Source organism: Prionailurus viverrinus, chromosome A2 (assembly GCF_022837055.1).
Source record: "Prionailurus viverrinus isolate Anna chromosome A2, UM_Priviv_1.0, whole genome shotgun sequence".
NCBI lineage: Eukaryota > Metazoa > Chordata > Mammalia > Carnivora > Felidae > Prionailurus > Prionailurus viverrinus.
The window spans coordinates 102,805,048-102,828,164 of record NC_062562.1 but is presented as its reverse complement, the minus strand read 5'-3'; the positions used below and the strand labels follow the sequence as shown (position 1 = coordinate 102,828,164).

The following is a 23,117-nucleotide window of genomic DNA, read 5'->3' as shown; positions in this document are numbered from 1 at the left end:
GGAATTGAAAATGAGGAATGTTTAAAATTAGAAATCTATGCAAAAAAGTTATAAATTAATATCATTGTCAGGAAGGTGACTCTTTTATCGTATATATATGAATATATATTAAATACATATTAAAGGACTTGAATGAGCATCTACTTTATTTCAAAATAGTGTACAACCAATATGCTTAAAGGAATGCTAAATAATTACAGTGTGAATCTCTAGCAATATAGCAGGAAAAGCCCTGAATTTGCAAATTAGAAACCACAATTTGATTCCTGAGTCCACTCTTTAGTTGCTCTGTGACCTTCAGCAAATCACTTAATTAATCTTCTCATATGTAAAAGGGAGATATTAACTGCCTTATTTCTTGCACTGCTTTGTTGTGGGGAAAAAAATGGTATGTTACATTGAAATTGTTTTGAAAAATAAAAATAATGGTATGATTGCATGTTTATATAGATAATACTGGACTTGGTTTCTTCCTTCTCCAAATCTGCCTGCATTTGCACCTTAATAAAGCACATCACCATCCATTCAGTCTCCCAATCCAGAAACCAGTGATCATACAGACCCCTTCCTTTCTAGGAGCTCCCTGTCCTGACTGCCTTTGCATGCTTCTCCCATTGCCAGACGTACACTTTCCCTGCTTCTGGTGCTAAATCAATTCATCATGTACAACTTAATTATGAAGCTTCTCCTCTGAGAAACACTTGATGACATTCCAGTCATATTAGATAAGTGGAAATTTTGGTGAATTTTAAATCACTTTCCTGGAATTCTTTTTGTAATGTGCTCACTGATTTAGGGTAAAAACTACCTTTAAAGCATTTCTAAGCTGATAATAAAACTGATATGTTAAATGTGAGAGGCAAAAATAATTAACCTCTTATTGTTAACTTATCACCCTATTAGAGAAAATCTTAAAAATCAAATTAATATAATCATGTAGTCTATACTCTCCTACATAATACAATAAAACCAGACATTAATTTCAGAATATGAACCAAAACCAACTACTGATATTTTTAAAATACCCTAAATAAAAATATTTCAAAGATAAAACCTAGAATAAAATATAAAATCACATAGAAATATAAATAAAATTTAGAATCCATATTTTATGTAGTACTGAGCAAACTCTCAATAAACTTAAGAAACAAAGCAATAATAAAATTAAGAAAAATTAAAAATACATGATAAAATAAAAAAATTTAAAAAGTTAAGTTATAAATCATTATAAAATGAGAAATCATGAGAATAAAATAACAATAAAGTGAATTATTTCTAAAAATCACCCTCTTTAGGAGTGCCTGGATGGCTCAATCAGTTAAGTGCCCAACTTCAACTCAGGTCATGATCTCACAGTTTGTGAGTTCGAGCCCTGGAGCTTGCTTCAGATTCTGTGTCTCCCTCTCTCTAACCCTTTCCCACTTGCACTCTCTCAATCCCTCAAAAATAAATAAAAACATTTTAAAAAATTGGTAATAACCAAAATATATTAAGTGTAATTAGACTCTAATTAAAACTGAAAATCTCTATGAAATTAGAGTATTACATACATATAAACATAAAATTAAACCAGGAAAATTACACCTGAAAATATCAAGAAATTAAAAAGTGACTGAGAATTTACCCTGAAAATTTCTAGGAATTGGAAAAATGAACAGATTATTTTCTTTTTTTTTTTTAATTTATTTTTATTTTTATTTTTTTATTTTATTTTATTTTTTTTTTTATTTTTTATCTCTTATGCCAAAGCATAAGAGACTGTTAAAAACTGAGAACAAACTGAGGGTTGATGGGGGGTGGGAGGGAGGGGAGGGTGGGTGATGGGTATTGAGGAGGGCACCTTTTGGGATGAGCACTGGGTGTTGTATGGAAACCAATTTGTCAATAAATTTCATATATATATAAAAAATAAATAAGTAAATAAATAAAAAAAAAAGAAAAAGAAAATATGAACTCAGACCAGCCATATTTCAAGTGGCCACTAGCCACATATGGCTAGTGGCCACTGTGCTGGATAGCACTTTAGAGGCTCTATTCCACCTTTGTCCATCTATGAGCCCATGCATGCTCTTTTAGGATTATGCTAATTTGAGTTGGGCTTTTGGTCACTTACCTCTCAAGAGTCCTTAGTTTGATTAAAAATATTATTTCATTTATTCCACTTACATCTTGAGACACTAATAATACTTTTTAAATCACACACACAGAGAACACATTATACTCTGTAAACTCATTCAGTAATCCTTAGTACATGGACCATCACCTAACTTACTACTTGAGTGCAAACCTCCACTTCACACACTTACCTACACTTAAGATACATTAGACCTCTGTATTCCAACCTCATGAGCATGAGGGACCAGAAGAGAGTTTTTGTAAACACAGAATCAAAGACCTCATGCCTGAAAATTCTGAATAAGTTGATCGATGGTAGAATCTGTGACTCACTTAAAATATTCTCCTAGTAATTCTAACAATCATTCTGATTCAGAACTACTAAGTTGGATCTCTTATTAAAATAAAATAGCCATTTCTGCCCTGAAAATAAATAAATAAATAAATGAATAAAAATAAAAAGCAGTTTAATAGCAAACTCACGCCTACCATTCAAAAATCTGACTTCCAATTTGGCACCGTCCACATGTGGCCTTGCTCTCCTTGCTGACAGTCATGTGGGCAAGCCCCTTCCCTCACCAACTGCCTGAAGTATGACTGCCTGTAGTTTTAGATTTCTTCTGGGCTTGAAAACATGTATTCCACATCTGCAAATATGACTATTATTTAAATCATACCATCCCCATAATAATTTCCAAATTTTAAAATACCTAATCCTTTTTAAGTGATATTATAACAGATAGTTATAAATCATATTGAGGTTTGGCTTTTTGTTCATTCATTTACTTATTATTTCTAGGTATTATAGCATGACAGAGCCCCATTTTGATGTTTATACAAAAATAAAGTATCAGAGAAGTCCCTAGATGGCAGATATTTAACATTACACATATGGGAATTAGAGCTGAACATTTTGAGTCAAATAAGTCCATAATCACTCCTCTCTCTTTTTGGAAAGTCAATCATTATCTTAGTAAATTTCCTTATACCACAACTCCACCAAAGCCTGAAAATGCATGCTTTCAAAATGAGCAGCTAATTCTCAGATAATTGTCTAACATAAGGTTTATACTAGCATCACTGAACAAGACAAAATATGCCCATTTTGACAAAGGTTAACTCAACATATTTTTATTAATTGGCAAGTGAATTTGAAATAGGACTCCAAGACTAAAAGCTCTTATATTGCCCTGATTTAGCCATGGGTTGCATTCTTTTACCAATTACATGTAGTAAATGAGACATAAATACCGTGCACCTAAACATATGAGCCAGCAGCACAAGGAAATGTGTGAGCTCAATTCCAACTGAAATTGGTGAGTGAGCTCAGAGGTTATGAAGACCCTGAGGTATGAAGAAAGCACCACCGTTACACTTTGCTCTTAAACACTAAACATTTCATTGGGCCAAACCGCCCAATTAAGAAGGTCAAAGGTTGCAGAAAGTTGAATGTTGGAATAACAGGGTTAACACAGCAGATATCTAAGGCCCATTCCACATACTCTCATGTAATGTAATATGGCAGGTATATTTTGCATGTTTTCACACTTATTGCTTCACCAAATAAATAGTGGTATAGACTCTATACTCCTGAATAGTAAGTAGCATTTTTATATTATCTTATGAAAGCATTAAAAAAAACCTGTTTTCTGGAAACAGTTTAGTTATAGCAGCTTCTTGATACAAATTCCTTAGTCATGAACTTACAAATCATCAAAAATAAAATCCTAAATATCAGCAGGTTCTTACATGATACTTTCTTTATAGATCGTATAAGCAAAAGCAGTATAATACCACCATTTGGAAATATCTCAGTAGAAAACAATAAAACAGACAGAAACTCAGATAGCTATATATTACTGATAAATTTAAAGTATGTGTCAAGCTGAAATTTCAATAAAATGTGATAGTCATAGTGCACAGCATTGATTTTCATCTACAGAAACTGAGAATTCACTTACATATACCATGAGATCTCACAAATGCTTGGAAGCTTAATGCTGAATATAAGATCTGAATAACTGACTATGACATTTCTCTCAGAATCCTAATGCCTAAACCTTTGTCCTTTGAACTATTTCATTATTATATCACCAGTGTTCCCTTCACTTTATACTAAGATCTGCTCCCTTTGAAATCCAGATGCTGATACTAAAGGATGGTTTGGTTTGATTATGTCAATTGTGATCATAGCCTAAATCCCATCTCTTCTTTCATCTTTAGGCACTACTGGATTATAAACTGAAAAAAATTGACATTCTATCTCTCTTAACCTTTAGAGATGCTCAAGAAACTATTCCTTGTTTGTGAAGCCATCTAATTGCTAATCTATAATCCTTTTAATATGCTCTGCTTTTTGGATTGATCTATTGCCAGCTGACCTAACACTGCCCATAGCTATATTAATCCTATTATTCACATCCTATTACAGAGTATCAGTGAAACTCTTTAATGAATCCTGAAAAGCTTGCTTGCCAGACACCAATATTAAGGATGATTACACATGTATTCATTCTCTTACTCTTAATTATAAAGCTTCTGATTGCATTAATTGTATTCAGTGGGGTTCAGAGTTTTTCTTCTCCACATCTTTCTGTGAGCTGACACTAGGTTTTGGGAAGTATCAGTTTTTCTAAATGTCATTACCATACATATTGTTTTGGTCCTTCTCAATGGTAAATAAATTCACAAGATAAAATGTTGTAATATATTTAGAGATTAAGTCCTGCTGTAAGGTAAATAAAGTGTATGGGATATGGTAGAATTAAGTAGGGTTTATCAAGAGTAGATAAAATATTCAAGAGAAAGGTTTGCATTTTGAGTTCCTGATATATTCACAGTACCATTAATCCCCTAATAGGATGGATAAATCTGTCTTGGATGATAAGCCTACTTGTTAAGGGAGTACATTCTCTATTGAATTAATCACCCTATATGAAAGTGAAAAGTATCATCAGCCTGAAAAACTATGATACCTTATCATCAATTTCAGTCTGATGAGTGGCTAAAGAGAATAGTTGTGGTTTTTTTTATTTTTTTTTTTTTTGTTAATCTGGTGAAATATATTGGTAATGAGACTCCTTTTATTTAAAAAAATCTGAAAAAGTAGATTTATAGAAAAGAAAACAATATTGCTGTTAATGATGTTTTTGTGTCTCATGAAAGGGCAAATAGGGTTTTAAAGTGGTTAAAAGTTCTGGAACTGAAGCTTGTGGCTGGATGAGGAGTCTGAAATCTGCAGAATGAAAGTGAATGTCTGCACAAGAAAAGTTGAATAAGTATCCAGGAACTATGGATATTGGAAGTACCTAGAATCTTGGGAGATAATTAAAAACAAATATGCATAATAACATGGTTGTCATTGCAACCTTCCTCTAGATAATGTGCCATGTAAACAAAGTTCTGAATGTAAAGCTATAATTGCCCTCTAATACATAGTCACTTTGCCAAATCATAAAGATAGCTTAAGTTATATTTAAGGCCAGGATCTTAAGTAAAACTTCACACTGGTCTCTCTTCAAGACATTGATCCCCAGAAACCATCATTTTGTTTACTCCTCGGTATTTGAATATAAGAAAAAAGGCTGCCAATAAAATACAGAACACAAGGTTAAATTAAATTGATATATTTCTAAGGATAAGTATGTCTCAAATATTACATGTGACATAGTTTTACAAAACAAACATCTAGTGTATATCTGAAATTCAAATTTAACTTGGTATTATGTATTTTTATTTACTAAATATGGCAATACTAGAGAAGGGCCCTGAAAGTGTACATAAAAGAATAGACAGTCTATACCAATAAGAGGAAATTTTTTAGCTATGTATCTTCCTAAGTTGACTCAACAGTAAGATTCCTCCAAAGCTGTGGCTTTGAGGATAACGATATTAAAATTATCCATCTTAATGTTTCACTGTCTTGGTGGACACTTGCTTTTTCTCTCCCTGACTTTACTTTTTAATTTTCACTTTCAAGCTGTATTATTTAACTCAGCCTTTGGAACATAAGACTATATATATAAAAGTAAAGTAATATTGAATTAAATGAGACCTTTCTCTGTACAAGTGTAATTTTCAAAACAGCAAGAGAGAGAGATTTTACACAGTAGAGTAAAAGCATTAGAATTGAAACTCAAACCAACTAAAATAAATTCACACTTCAATTGTGACCTTCATAGTCCCCTAAATGCATTTTAAACAGTAGGCTGCTTTTCTTTTTATAGTGTAGAGCTGCATGTAATCATAAAGGAGAACAGCAAATGTATACACTGAGCCAGTTATGTAGGGAATTTGCCAGGTCCACATTCCCCCACCTGCCAGCCCTACTTCTTTCCTGATGTGTTTATCTTAGAACTAGAACTAGTTTGATCAGCAGTACATATAAAGTTAAGGTGCAGTAGGCAAATGACTCTTTGCATATACCCTCTTATACACATGACCCACAGTTATTCAGTCACTATCACTGGTAGAAAGTAAAGTGCAGTACAGTTTGAATTGGATAGACATACTGAGATTTAAGAGTCATTTTCACATAATCCAGGAATTTTCACAAATCCCTCTTTTATGGCATTGCTTTTAATTTGACATTTTGGCAAACCTGGCTTTCTGGAAATCCTTAATACAAAAAAAACTTACTTTCATATCCAAATATATGATCTTTTTCTCTCTCACACAGATACTTTTAGAGATTTTTTTTCACTTTCCTCATTGATTTAATTCAAATAATTCCCCAACCTTCTATTATAATAGTAATTATTGTTTTTTTTTCACAGTACATCACTGTAATACTTTAATGTTAAGTCTTATTAGTGCTTGCTATTACAGATGTCATTAAATTTTATAAAGTTCATACCATCCTACAATTACTCACAAATGTTCAAACTAAAAAAAAAAAATTCCAAGGCTATTGTAGAAATCTGGAGACAAAGATCAAATACATGTTTGGTAACAGAATCAATGTACATCCTGAAAGGTTGCTCTGAAAGCTCAATAGTTTATGTATATTGTGAGAAAAAAAAAAAAACAAGCTGGATTCAATGAAACAGACCAACAGATGAATGAGATAGAACAGCCTTACTCAATCAATCTATATTATTAGGAAGTCAGTAAATACAACTATTAAAGACAAAATACTTTTTAAAAAATAAGAAAAAAAATAATTCAGGTCACTTGCTGAAGGATAATTCATCATCTCATTTATAGACTAGTATTCAAAACAAGATTACATTTTACTAGATGAAAAAAATATTGAATGGTCAAAAGTAATATGTATTTAGAATTTCAGGAACAAAATATTTTCCCTTTGTTTTTGAGGTGTATTTTTCTATTTTTTTGATTGAGAAAAATTATTTAAGCTCAAATATATAGGTTTTAAATATATTACTCCTTGAGTTTTGATACGTGCATATACTGCTATAACTTCCACCTAATTAAAATACATAATATTTCAAATAAATAAAAATAAAATAAAATATGTAATATTTCCATTACCACAGAAAATTCCCTTACACTTCCTTCCAACCAATCTCCAATCACTAGATAGATAGATAGATAGATAGATAGATAGATAGATAACCACTGCTCTGATTCTATAAGACATAGATTAATCTTACTTGTTTTTGAACTTCGTATAAGTGGATTCATTTGGTATGCACTTTTCCCCCCTGTGGATTCTCTTATTCACCACGGTGTTGCTGAAATTCAACCATAGTGGATTCATCATTCTTTCCATCAGTGCACTGCATTTCATTATATAACACAATCTGCTTCTCCATTCTTTACTTGATGGACATTTGAAATGTTTCCAGTTAAGGACTACCATGGGTAACACTGCTATTCATATTTTATACAGCTCTCTTGTGGATACAAGTTTATATTGCTCTTGAGTTAACAATTCAGTATATAGGGTAGGTATATGTTCCAATTTATAATAGCCAAGCAGTATTGTATCTACTCCATGGATTGTGAAATATCTTCCTAAAGGGTCACATTTCTAATGTTTTAGGCTTCTTAAGAGCCATAAGTTACAAATACTCAAGTTTGCGATTATAATGCAAAAATAGCCAATGTGTAAGTTAATGGATGTAACAGTGTTCCAAAAAGAACTTTATTTACCAAAACAGGTTGTTAATCCATGGGCTAAAGTTTGCCAACTTCTGATCTACTCCAACAGTCTTTGTTTTTTAATTAAAATATTTATTTAGTCCATTGACTTTTGATATAAATATAAATGTGGTTATGTTTAGGTTCACCATTTTGTTATTTTTCTTCTAATTACACCACCTGTCTTTTTTCTTTCTCTTTTCCTGATTTCTTTTGGGTTAACTGAGCATCTTTTGACATTCTATTTAAATTTCTCTATTAGCTGTTTCTCCACACCTCTTTGTATTATTTAAAGCTAAGGGTTAAATGTGCATCTTCAAATTAGCCACTTAGAATTATTGTTGTATCATTTCACACAAAACCTAAGAACTTCAGAGTGGCACAACTTAATTTACAGCACCCAAACTTATTCCATGTGGTACTAAATCATATATTTTAATTATACACATATCATTAACATAAAAATAATCATCTTCTGCTCAGTTGTCTTTTAAGTAAGAGAAGTAAGAAAAGATATTCTCTCATATTTACTCATATATTTACCAATTATGGTAAATACCTTTCTGTAAATCTAAATTTTTATCCGGTATCATTTCCCTTCAGCCTAGAAGACTTCTTTCAGCATTTCTTATACTTCATGTTTACTGATGAAAAATTCTCTTAACTTTTGTTTTTCTGAAATAGTTTTTATTTTACCTTCAGTTTTGACAATTGTTTTTTGCTAAGTATAAAATCCTGACCTAGGTTTTTTTTTTCTTTTCTTTGTATTTATCATGCTTGCTATTTACTAATATCCTCGATTCTATGTCTTGATGTTTTTCATAAAAATTCGGAAACTTTCAACCATTATTTCTTCCAAAACTGTTGTGCCTTATTGCACAACAATATTTGTCTACAACTCCAATCGTATATATTCTATATTGCTTGATACTACCACATAAGTCACTGGAATTCTGTGTTGTTGTTTTTTTTCTAATTTCATTCATTTATACTTACATTTTTATGACTGGACAATTTTCCAATTGGACAATATCAATCTGTCCTTGTATTCACTAGGCCACTTTTTGTAATTTTAAATTCATTGTGAAACTTACTTATTAATCTTTATATTTCATAAATTACAGTTTGGGGTTTTAAAATTTCCATGTTTACAGTTTATATTCCTCTGATATGACCTATATATTTACTCATTATAACTATCATTTCCTTTAAATCTTCAGGCATAGTTATATACATCTACTTTGAAGTTCTTGTATACTACTTCCATCATTTGAGTTATCTTATGGTCTGATTCTGTTGACTAGTTTTCCCTTGACCTTGAGTCGTTCTATTCCATATCTTTTAATGGCATATTGATTTGTTTCATATTTTCTATCATATACTAGACACTATAGATCAAACATTATAGGGGCTTTGGATTCTTCCTCTAAAGTGCAAAAATTTTCTTCTCATAACCAGTTCAATGAATGACTCATCTTGCCTTTAGACTTTTTTATAATGCATCTGTTTTGGGGCGCCTAAGTGGCTCAGTCAGTTAAGCACCCGACTTCGACTCAGGTCATGATCTCATGGTTCTGGGGTTTGAGCCCTATCAGTCTCTGTGCTGACAGGGTGGAGCCTGCTTCAAATTCTGTGTCTCCCTCTCCCTCTCTTTCTCTCTCTCTGCCCCTCCCCTGCTCATGCTTTGTCTCTGTCTCTCTCAACTATGGATAATAAAACATTTTTTTAGCTTAAAAAAACCACAATGCATCTGTTTTTAGTCTTATTTTGGGGCAAAACTTTTAGTCCTGAAATTTAGTCACTAATTCTAAAGTTGAGGCCATTCTTGAGTTTCAACATAAAACCCACAGTATTTATTACCAAATACTTCATCTATGTAAGAATTCCAACTGCACCTTCTATATACTTTGTAGTGGAAGATTGTCAAATTCATACTCAACTTTTCAAAGTTCAGCTGTTGTTTTTCCCTTGGACTTTTAGAGTCCCCTCTGGATGTGTGTAGGATTTGAAGAAAGAATGTCACAGATGTTTGGGCTCCCCCTCTGGGAATACTTCCTCCTTCCAAATTACTCTCTTAATTGATACCTGCTTTTGCAATCCTGAACTTCATATTCTGAGACCTCAAGCTTTCTTCCTGAGCTCCAGCTGCCTCATGCATATAAAATTGGGAGCTCTCAGAGGGAAAGCCATATAAACATATATTTCACCCAGTGGTGTTCCCTTACTCCAAGAGCTAGATGCCCTCCAATTTCTGTTTGCTTTAGTTACTTCTTGATGTTTTCAAATATACATTTTAATATATTTACCAGAGATTAAAATTCTTGTCTTTAGAATAGTCTGATAAAAATCCATTTTTCCATTTCTAGAACTAAATATCCAAGTAAATTGTTTTTTAATGAATTAAATTAGCATTTAACTGTCTCTTCTCTACCAATCACTATTGGCCATGCAGGCCATAAATTTGTAGACATGAACCAGACATAATACACCTTATTTGGTGAAGAAAAACATACCTGAGGCTTGATAAAATGCAAATTTATAATCAGTGAGACATATATAAAGACTAACTCAATGTTGGACAAGCATCTTATAACATTAACTGAAATTTTACTAATTAATTTAACAACAAGCTCTTGCTTTTAAAAGACATGGATAACACGGATATATGGTTACTACTTAGATTAATCATACTCTTAGTTTGACACAACATATTTGTATTGGGTGTAACACAAAAGATAGAGTGTAAGAAGAAAGTAAAACAGCCTAATTAATTTCATCTTATAATACTGAAAACTACTTAAACATGAAAACTCTTAAGATGTTTTAGGGAGATATTTTAAAATACTGAGACAAAATTTGTTTTGTTTCAATAATATGCCCATTAATTCATATATATAGTCATATGTATATTCATACTCATATATATTCAGTGAGAATTTTTATGCAACCATAATGCAGAGGCTATGTTGCAATTAATATAAAATATAAAAAGCGTCAAAAGAGGACTACATACAGTGTTAACACTGAAAGGTGGTTGATCAAGTATGCTTTGGTAAGATTGATAATAAGCTGGTCAGTGAAGCCCTCTCAAAGAAGATAACATTAATGCTAAGCAAGCAATCTTGTAAGCAATCCTTCAGTTTGTGATAATGATCTGGAAATAGTTTCCTTGGCTTTCCAGTGATGTGTGAAATCCTCCTGTTGTACCAACTCAGTAAAAGCTAAGAGAGTAATTTAACAGAACTATGGGTTCTTTGCAGTATTGCTAAGTGAATAGACACACCTGTAGGATGGACTGTCATCTCAGGAGGTAGATGATGATAGAACTAAATGATGCTTTAGATATTACATTTTAAAATTATTCACAGTGGGGCACCTAGGGGACTCAGTTGACTAGATGTAACTAGATGACTAACTCTTGGTTTGGGCTCAGGTCATGATTTCACGGTTCGTGGGTGTGAGCCCAGCATCGGGTTCTGTGCTAGCAGAGCCTGTTTGGGATTCTCTGTCTCCCTCTTCCTCAGCCCCTCCCCCACTCTTGCTGTCTGTCTTTCTCAAAATAAACAAGTAAACTAAAATAACTAAAATAAAATAAAATAATTCCCAGTGGAAAAATAACATCATCATCAACTACAATTTTCATTCATGCTGTAATTAATATTGGTGCATGGTCAGTGGAATGACTTGAATTCCTTAGCTTTCTCTGAAGAAACATGTCAAGAGGAAAAGGCATAATAGTTCTAATTTTTGTGTTTAAAAAGATCTGTGGCAGGGCTCCTGGGTGGCTCAGTCCGTTGAGCGTCCAACTTTGGCTCAGGTCATGATGTCATAGTTTGTGAGTTCGAGCCCTACATTGGACTCTGTGCTGACAGCTCAGAGCTTGGAGACTGCTTCAGATCCTTTGTCTCCCTTTCTCCCTGCCCCTCCCAGGCTCACACTCTGTCTCTCTCTCTCTCTCTCTCTCTCTCTCAAAAATAAATTAACACTAAAAAATTAAAAAAAGACCTGTGGCATCTAAATCATTGTACAAAAAGTTAACCTAAAATAAAGGTGAATAGAATTATGATAAATTAAAATTTTTGATTTTATTACACAATATATGAAGCAATACCACATTTATGTTTTTTATGCATACTTTATAACAAATTTATTAAATCACCTCCTATAATCAATGCAATAAGCATGATGGTTATACCTATATATAACACAGTTCTATTTTTTTAAAAAATTATTAAAGAGACACACAAATAGTTGTTTCTGTACTGTAAAACATCTATTTATTCATGACTATGATTTATTTGACATTGGAGTTGGCCAGAGACAGAGAGAAAGAAAAATAGTTCTGGAAAAAGGTGTCATACGTTATAATAATACACAGCATCAAAAATTAGAATTCTCTCTATATGTACTTATATTGGGTTAAGGGAGGAAGAAAAGGTAATATATTTAAACCTAATAAATATTAACTCCATTTTATGAGAGGATAAAAATTTTAAGTTTATTTATTATTGGGGTGTCTGGGTGGCACTCAACTCTTAAACGTTCAGCTCGATTTTGGCCAGGTGATAGTTCACAGTTCGTGAGGTCGAGCCCTGCATGGGGCTCAGCACTACTGGTACAGAGCCTGGTTGGGATTCTCTCTCTCTCCCTCTGTCTCTCTGCCCCTACCCTGCTCTCATTTTCTTTCTCAAAATAAATAAACTTAAATAACTAAAATAAAGTTCATTTATTATTTATCTTGAGAGAAGGAGAGCACGAGTGTGCAAGCAGGAGAAGGGCAGAGGGAGACAGAGAATCCCAAGCAGCATCTGCGCTGACCTCAACCTAAACTGACCTGAGCTGATATCAAGGGCCAGAGGTTGAACCCAACTGAACAATCCAGTAACCCCTATGAAAGAAAAATTTTAAATTATATTCAATAGACATCTTTTCTGACTTAAATATTGCTTTGGTGTAACATAAATGTTATCATTTTGTTTCTAACATGTTACCAAATAATCATCTACTTATTAATTCATCTATTTTTAATTACTAATTCCATAAATATTTGTTGAATGTTTCCTTTGGGACAGGCATTGATCACACAACAATGAATAATACAAACAAAAAAATTTGCCTTCATGGAATGCAAATCCTAGTGTCAGAGGTAGAAAATTAATAAAATAAATAAAGAAATTATGGTATTTTAGATAATTATAATTCATATAGCAAGAGCTAAGATAGAAAGGTAGAGAAGGGCAAAGGGTCAGTGAAGCAGACTGATATTTTACTTAATATGGCCAGAGATAGTGATATTTAATTAAATACTACAAAGGGAGCAAGTGCAAAGATCCTGAGGTGGATTCAAATTTGGAATGTTTGAGGGAGAGTAAAATAATCATTATGCCTCCAGTGAAATCATTTTTTTTGGGTCATATAGGCCATGTTTAAGACATTAGCTTTTTGTAAGATGGAAAAATATTGAAGGGCTTTGAACAGGGAAGTGGCATGGCCTGACTTATTTTTAAAAGATTCATTGTAGCCATTGTGTTGGAAATAGATGTTAGAGAAGCAAGAACACAAGTAGAGAAACAAGTTAGTATGGCAATGAAATAAATGGATCAAAGATAATACTCATGACATCCATACCGGTAGCAGTGTTGATTAAAGTGAGATACAATGAAATTTGGAAATGTCTAAATATGAAGTCAATATGATATATTAACAGATTGGATTTTAAAAGCGAGAAATAGAGTATTTAAAAATGATTCCAAAGTTTTTGAACTCACTAGTTGGGAAGATGGAGTTGTTGTCATTTAAGGTAGGAAAGACTATGGATAAAGTAAGTTTAAGGTTTAAGGGAAATAGAAATAAAGTCCATGCTATGTTTGAGACGTCAACTAAACCTTCAAATGAAGATGTCAAGTAGGCAATTGGATATAGTAGCCTGGAACTTAGGGAGAAGACAGGTGTATATATATAAATATTTATTTTATAGATATGGAGATATATGGAGATATATAGACATTAATATAAAATAAATAAGGTAAATATATCAGTTATGTCAGTTATGGAATCTATTACCTTGGCTTCACATTCACTGTTTTTTATCCTACATATGATACTAGCATATTTGCTCCTTGCTGGCTGGTACAAGGAAATGTTTCCTCAGTAGATTTCAGAGAGACACTGGAGGAGAGTTTCTCTTCTTCCTGGGAATGTGCACCTTTTGGCATAGTGAGGCAATTAGGGGCATACAGCACCTCTCCATGGGCAGTTTTCTTGAAACTCCAGGAGTTGGCTCCCCACAGGCAGTTTTCCAGCGAGTTCCATGGTGCAGTATCTCAGTGACTTGTGTACCATCCCGTTGGCCATGGCCATTATCTATCCAAAAAAATCTAGACCACTTCTTGGGGGAAAGAAGTCCTTTTCCATGTTTGTTTCTGTTGTGGGTGTTCTGTCTTAGCCATATAAGTAGTTGCTACTCTTTATATTTGCATTCCGAAGTGCTTTAGACTCTCCTTTCCCCTTAGTAGGCAATCCTGTTACTCATAATTATTACATTCAACTTTCTCTATTCAAATTACTATGTGGTTCTGTATCTTCCTTTGATTTTGACTAATACCATGATATTTAAAGCTATGAATGTCCATCAACTGATGAATAGATAAAGAAATTGTGGTTTATATACACAATGGAATACTACTTGGGAATGAGAAAGAATGAAATATGGCCCTTTGTAGCAACATGGATGGAACTGGAGAGTGTTATGCTAAGTGAAATAAGCCATACAGAGAAAGACAGATGCCATATGGTTTCACCCTTATGTGGATCCTGAGAAACTTAACAGAAACCCATGGGGGAGCGGAATGAAAAAAAATAAAAGAGGTTAGAGTGGAAGAGAGCCAAAGCATAAGAGACTCTTAAAAACTGAGAACAAACTGAGGGTTGATGGGGGGAGGGGGTGGGAGGGAGGGGAGGGTGGGTGATGGGCATTGAGGAGGGCACCTGTTGGGATGAGCATTGGGTGTTGTATGGAAACCAATCTGACAATAAATTTCATATTAAAAAAAATAAGCCTATGAATCTAAAATAAATAGAGGATGTTCTGTAAGACCATGCTCTTCAACATCTAGGGGTTGAATAGAAAGGAATACTAAGTAATGGAGTCTGGAAAAAAGGTGACAAGATAGAAGAAAAACTAAAAGGAGATGGAAATCCAAGTTGGGAGGAATGGTTTCAAGGGCAAACGAATGATCAGGCATGTCAAATGTAACTCATAGGTCAAGTGAAATATGAATTGAGAATTAACCATTCCATTTTACAATGTAAGTCATTGGAACCTTGACAGCAGTAATTTCCATGACTGAATGGAGAGAAAGGCAGATAAACAGGTTTAAGAATGAATAGGAAGAAAAGAACTGAAGAGCACATAGATAAATGGTCAGAGTACACTTCAATTAAGGAAAGTATTGTAATGGAGTATCAGGTGGAAGAAAAAAATACAATCTGGAAAACATTGTTACAATTTTATTGTTTATAAACAATAAGCAATTGTTTATAAACAATAACAGAATGTGTCATTACTAATGTGAGTAATCATTTTGATGGAAAATTAATGATGCAGCAGAGAGAAGCAAGAATTACTATTCTCTAAATAATTTAGTTAAGATTTGAAATCATTTGTAATGGTCATCCAACAAGGTAGTGGTCTATTTAGGACTAGAACTCAAAATTCAGGCCAAGACTCTCACTGCCACTAGAAAATCTTTGGTCAAACACACATTCCAATGTAAAATATGTTAAATCATGTTTTTAGCTTAAACTATTAAAATATATTAAATTCTTATATAATCTTCTGCTTAAAATAGTACTTCATTTTGGAAATAAAACACAAAATTATTTCAAAAAGTTTTTGCATTTTTATCATTGCTTTAGACATTGTCAGCATTTAAGGCAATATAACTCTATACAATATATGTGTTCATAAATATGAAAAGAAATATGAATAATTTAGGTGTGTGTATACATACATACACAAGTAAAGAGTGACAAAATAACAATATCCATACTTAGTATGGCCTGTGTCTCCTTACCTTTAATCATACCAAACTTATTACATGTGAAATATCCCAAGGAAAGTGCCATAGATAGTTCAAGTGGTGTAAGAATTAAGAAAACTACTGTAATATGTCTACTGCTTTGTTACATTTTCTACTATTGGACGTTATGAGAATAAATTGTTAGTTTTTTCTGACTGGGAACTTCATTTCATACAAAGGGATGATTATCAAATATGGAGCTGCAAGATTCTCCTCATTCCAGTTAAGCTACATACTATGTCAGCTTCTCTTTCTCTGAAGAGTATCATTTTGTGTATTATAGGTAAGATCATAGAGTTCTGATTGGTCTAAGACACAATCACTATTGAGCCCCTTACTGAATTCTTTTGTGTTGCCCAGTCCTGACATTTTCAAAATCACCTTTGTGTGAGGAAGTAGCCAGTAGTACTCAAAATCAACAGAATCAGGGGTGCCTGGGTGGCCCAGGTGGTTAAGCATCTGATTCTAGCTCAGGTCATGATCTAGCAGTTCATGAGTTCAAGGCTTGCATCAGGCTGTGTAAATAGCTTGGAGCCTGCTTCAGATTCTGTATCCCTCTCTCTATGCCCCTCCCCAGATCGTGCTCTGTCTTTCTCTCTCAAAAATAGATATTTTTTTTAATTTTTTTTCAACGTTTATTTATTTTTGGGACAGAGAGAGACAGAGCATGAATGGGGGAGGGGCAGAGAGAGAGGGAGACACAGAATTGGAAACAGGGTCCAGGCTCTGAGCCATCAGCCCAGAGCCCGACGCGGGGCTCGAACTCACGGACCGCGAGATCGTGACCTGGCTGAAGTCGGACGCTTAACTGACTGCGCCACCCAGGCGCCCCAAAAATAGATATTTTTAAAAATGTTTAGAAAATCCACAGATTCAACATGAATACTGTTCCGTCAAGTCATGTGGATCTTACAAAAGAGTCTCTTTTTCTTGCTTTCTAACATATACTAGCAGTTAAACCATGGGATACTGACAGAAATTAATAATGATACTGATTCCTCCAAGTCAACAGAGTGTTATACACCCAGCATATTAAATTTTTGTCTTGATTTTCCTTTCTGGAGAATGTAAAGTCTTAGATTCATCTTTTATATCCTTTGTGGAATATGGTAATGCTTTATTTATTGGCAATCTGACTCATCTGATTAATATGCTACAATAAGTACTGCATATACTGACAGAGTTTCTAGGCAAGAGTAGCTGGGCATTTATATTTGGCTACATTTTTGTTTTTATCAGTCAATTTTTGCATTAATTGCAAGGTATTTATACTGATTTATATAAGCCAGTATCAATAGTGCTCAAAGCTCCCCTTTGGATTTCTGACATCTTCCTCAGCCATGAGTCAAAGGAAATCATCCACCTGAAAAATCTAGCTGCTTGGACACCAAAATGTACCTCCCTAAACTCTGGTCTCTTTTCAAGTTCAAAGAAGTACTAACTCTATAAATACATATAGACTGCAAATGACTGTATTGTCTTCATTTGATTGTCTTGATATTTATCTTTGAACCCCAAGTCATGCGTTTTATATAACACATTGTACCTGATATAATGTTTGACAATGTTTACTATGCAGCACTTTGTCTTCTTAAAACCCATGCAAGGCCTTATATAGAATTCAGTAACATACTAATCCACCCACCATGTAAGTTTTTCAACATCCTATATGCTTTTGTATCATTTTTCATATTCAAATATGTTTATAAAAATTAACAGTTTCAGACACACGGATGGCTGGTTAGTACGAGTTGCACTAAAGAGGCTCTGAAATATATTATGTAACTTTTAGATTAAAAGATGTTTGTAAATGTTTATGACTATCTGATATGAGAATTGATCGATCTAACAAGCTTAAACTGCATTATGTTTCACAAAACAGTTATAACCTTGAGGCAAAGCTATCAAACAGAAATAGCAACATTAATCAAAAAATGGCTCTCCACAATAATCGGAGCTTTAATAAGAATAAGTGTATTGAAGCAAAACGGTTAACGTTGTATATACTATGCTGAATAAGCAAAACTATCTTAATATTTACTGTAATAAAGAAGATCTTCCTCAAAATGATGGACTCAAATTCCTTCTGGGAGTTAAGTTTTACCACCAAACCGCCTTGCTTTTCTGCTGAATATTTCAATTCAACAAGTATTTATGCACTGGATGATATGCTGAACTCAAGTTTTTCTTTTTTCCTTAGATAGTAAAAAGATCAAATCAATAAAATTCTTAGTTTTAATATTATAAACCAAATCAGATATGTTTCCTGAGTTCATCAAATGGCCCAAACTTGTAATTGTTGATTAGATGCTGTGAAAAAGGCACATTTTTATTGAAAAATTATGAAGGTATGGTTATTATATATGTATTGATCAGATAAAATTATGGCCCGTCTAGGGGAGCCTGGGTGGCTCAATCACTTAGGTGACTGACTCTTGAATTCGGCTCAGGTCATGATCCCATGGCTTGTGGATTCAAGTCCTGCATCAGTCTCTGTGCTGACAGCATGGAGCCTGCTTGGGATTCTCTCCCTCTCTTTCTTTCTCTCTCTCTCTCTCTGTCTCTCTGTCTCTCTTTCTCCCAAAATAAATAAACTTTTTAAAAAATATGCCCATCTATGCTGTTGTTTTATCTCCAACAAGTTCACCAGATAGGTAAGTTCAGTTATAAAGAACATGGGAAAAATTAGCCATTACAACTCCTTAGTCACTTTTTTTTATTATTAATGTTTGAGGACTTAATGTATACTATTATTTAGAGGCTTCCAAACATTCCCTGGTTAAAATACGAAAGTTTAATTCTAGTGCTCTCTACAACTACTGAAAACATCTCAGAATACTTCCATTCCCAGTCACTTTTCTATCTCTTTTGATGTCCTTTACTTTCTCTTTTCTGGGCACTTTTTCCTATTGTCATACATATAGCAGTCTTACACCACCTTACATCACCAGATATACTTGTTCTACTCCTTATTTTGAATTGTGAAATTTAGTTACGTTGTGAGATATTCTTTAGTTCACACAAGCCAGGCACTAATTCATACACTTAGCTTTAAGACTACCTTTGTTTTCTCAGTGTAAGTACACACATATATATATGAGTGTATCTGCATATCATTTTCTTGGGTAAAGAGCAAACACAGGTTAATAACGTCCAAATACATGAACAAGCTATAAGCAAAGCTCGCCATTGTTGTTTCTTTTAACAGCTATACTGTAAAGCATAATTCTCTAATAATCTAAATACAACCCTATTGTGTTGAAGAAGTGTCATGCTTTGAAATATTAACCAGAATGGGTCTCTTCTGCCAAATGTAAACCAGTATTGTTCACATAGTCATATAAATTTCAAGCTGATTATCTCTTACTGAGAGGCAGTAATGAGAGTAATATAACAGGGAGATCTAAATTAGAACACAGATATTTTTTCATGACAATAAAAATGCAAATGTAATCCTAATTAATTAATATGCTAATAGCTCTTCTCTATTTATAGACAGTAACTCAAGTCTAGCTTGCACTAATACATATACAATTCTTTCAATTCTCTTCTCCAAACTTAGGTAAGATTCCTGAGGGTAAGAACAAAGTCTAATCTGTTTTCTATAACTTTTTCATAGAAAGAAATTGCACTGTTCAATAAAGATGCGATTGTATTAATGTAATTGTGATCAAAATTTCCATAATCTGATAAAATTTCAGATTTTCCTATCAGGTGCAATCTTAGTTGAGGAGAAAAAGGCTGGAACACGCTTGATTTTTTTGATGCATAAAGGCTATCGGGAAACTTTTCTTATGAATCCATAGTCATTAATTCACTTACATTATTAGGCCCTTATTTAATGCCAGAAATTTGAGTTTTTGAAGATGGTGTACACAGAGCTTCATTGTCCTAATTTCTGTGTATTTGTATATGTGTGCCTGAAATTATCTATAATAAAATTTTAAAATGAAAAAGAAATGCCATTCTTCTGTTATAAAGAAATAGATAAGCTTTTTGAAAAATCTCTTTGCACAATTTAGATTTTCTTTAAGTGTCTTACAAAAGAAGTTAATATTTATAGTCTAAGGTTGCTAATCAGATTTTCATTCTGTCAATTTTTTTCCACTCAAGAGAAGGATATATCAGCCTCTCCTTTGAAAATATGTAGAAATATAGGAAGTTTTACTACAGCTGGTAGACTATAATTAGAATACATGTCCAGAAAAAAAAAAAAGAATACATATTGTCCTGGTAATCCCTTAATAAAAATCTGATATGAGCTCTAAGGGATATGAAGAAAACCACACCCTGGTAAGAGAATCCTGTGCCAAGTTACCAGTTGCCAGAGAAAGTAGCAAGGATGAAGATGTGGCAAAGACACAATAGTTCCTGCCAAGCAGTTACTAAGCAAAGAAATCTTAGGATTTCAACTTATTATGTTACTTATAATAATTCAATGACATGGTAAGTGTTTTCCAATTCAAAAACAATTGAAGCTAATGACAAAGCAAAATATACCATCTGAGCGTGACAACCAACTTAACTAGGAGGGGAAGTCCTCTTCTATTTGGAGGAATTGTAATTTTCTCATATAAATAGTTACTATCTATTCTGATGAAGAATTCAATTTCAAGCACAAGAGGAATAAAACATCAGTCTTTGTAATGGATTTCAATCTGGAATGGAAGACAAAAATGGGTGCATATATTAAAATATGTTAATTTTAGTGCTCATATAATATCATATTTTAATGTACTTGGACAAACTGGAAGCAACCAATATTAACAGAAAATAACAAATATGGTTAGTCTATGTGTCCAGTTCTTAATTTACAAGCAACAATTATTATACTTCTTTTTTTTTTTAATATGGAACGCTTCATGAATTTGCGTGTCATCCTTGCGCAGGGGCCATGCTAATCTTCTCTGTATCGTTCCAATTCTAGTACATGTGCTGCCGAAGCGAGCACCAATTGTTATACTTCTTGTCATGCATTTATAATGAAATAGCAGCAAAATAAATTAATCTAAAAAACGGTAAGGAGAGGTTACTGTCATTGAATTTATCACCACTACAAAACCTAAAAGAAATAAATGGGAAACAACAAGAAATCAGTTGTACATATTTATTCTATTACTAGCACAAAAGAGTTCAACTGAATATATGGACAAGTTGCCAGAGCCCTGGGAAAATGTATTCTATTTAACCTGTCAATAGCAAACTCCATCAGCATAATATAACCAATATTCAGGTTTCCAAGTGGGTTGAATGACTTTGATAACTCCATTCACAAAGAATGGTCAATATAAAATATGATATTCTTAATAGAAAAGGGCATAATACTGATAATTAAATAAACTTTTAATAATGAAAATGTCATAGATATGGAAGTGCTACGAATCATTCATACTTGACTTGAAATAAAAAGTGAGAAGTGGTAGACTCATTTATAGACTTCCCTTTGCCAGTTTTGGAAGCCTTTTATCAATTTGATGTGAGTTGTAACCACAGTAATTTCATTGTCATTTAATGCTACATAAATTGAATAAATGATAGAGGTATGAGCACATGCTGAGCTAACATGTATGGAACTAACCTTTAAGAGTACACTTTTTATTAACTGAGTATCCTTTCCAGAGATGCTATGGGTATTATTTAGTAAGAGTTCATTGAAAGACTGTATTTTATATCCATTTGTTAATTCATTCAACCAACCAATATTAACTACTTGTTTACTAAATGTCAGGCAACACAGTTAGATTTTATGTATGAAAAAAACCCGTGTGATAATTATTTCTTTAGATAGTTCAGTCATTTAAAGTGGGTATTGAATTGTAATTATGAGTATTTGGGGGAAGAATATGTATCTGGTCGTTATTCTTAATAATTTTGGAAAAGATTGTTTTAAAAATATAATTGTCTGAATACTGACATAGCAACATGATTCATGTCATTTATTATTCATTTATGCTTGATAGTGCTTAACATTTCTTAACAATTTATTTTGTAAAGAAAGGACATGTATTACAATAGAGAAGTTCTAAATATGAACACAATCCTCTTCATGAAGTTGCTTTTAAATCATTTGTCAACAAAAATAATGTTTTAAATAAATCTAAAAGAGAAACTTTATAGTTTCTGTTTCCAGAGCTACGAAGTATTATACAAGTTGCTATAACTTGGGAGAAGAAACCTTTTGGGTTGATTTATATCACCATACTTCTCCTGAAGGAAAAGGGGGTAATCCTACCCTGCTGTCTACTATCTGTATGACTTTTAGTTAGTTTCTTAATGTCTCAGTTTCCTAAATTAAAGTAAGATCCTTCCTTCACAGAAAATTGTAGGACTGAAGTGAAAATGGCTGATCCATAGATGGTATTCTATATAGGGTCGTCTTTTTTTCCTTCACATTTTTACAACTGGCCCAATTTGTAATGCCTTGAAAACACTTACTCATCCCCTAGAGATGGGTAACAAAGGGGAAAAAATGTCTTCTGTAGTCTAGATGTGGCCATCTTGGAATCACTACATTCTCTACTGATAGTAAATGGAGGACAATGTAAGGCTCAAACAGAAGCTGTAGGGAGAAGCCACTGGAGTAGAAATCTAATGGCTTTAAATGCTGCATTGAAATAGCTTCAAGTGCTTAGTAGGTTTCTACCCCTTTCCTACCAGCTATATTTCAGAGAATGGAAACTTATTAACTTCCTGACATTTGCCTTCTTGCAAGTCTGTCTACATTTTCCTTCAACCCAACTAGAAATAGAAATAAGTGGTTCTTCTCAAATTAAAGGACAGTCCTTCCACTTAGGCTCCTACTGCTGTTTCCTTCTA

General features: G+C 33.1%; 1 non-coding gene across 1 annotated transcript; it reads right to left on the bottom strand.

Moving 5' to 3' along the window:
- Window positions 1-21,145: 21,145 nt before the first annotated feature.
- On the bottom strand, window positions 21,146-21,252 carry LOC125161445 (U6 spliceosomal RNA). Its single transcript, XR_007150632.1, has one exon. It is a non-coding gene; the product is annotated as a U6 spliceosomal RNA (small nuclear RNA).
- Window positions 21,253-23,117: the final 1,865 nt, after the last annotated feature.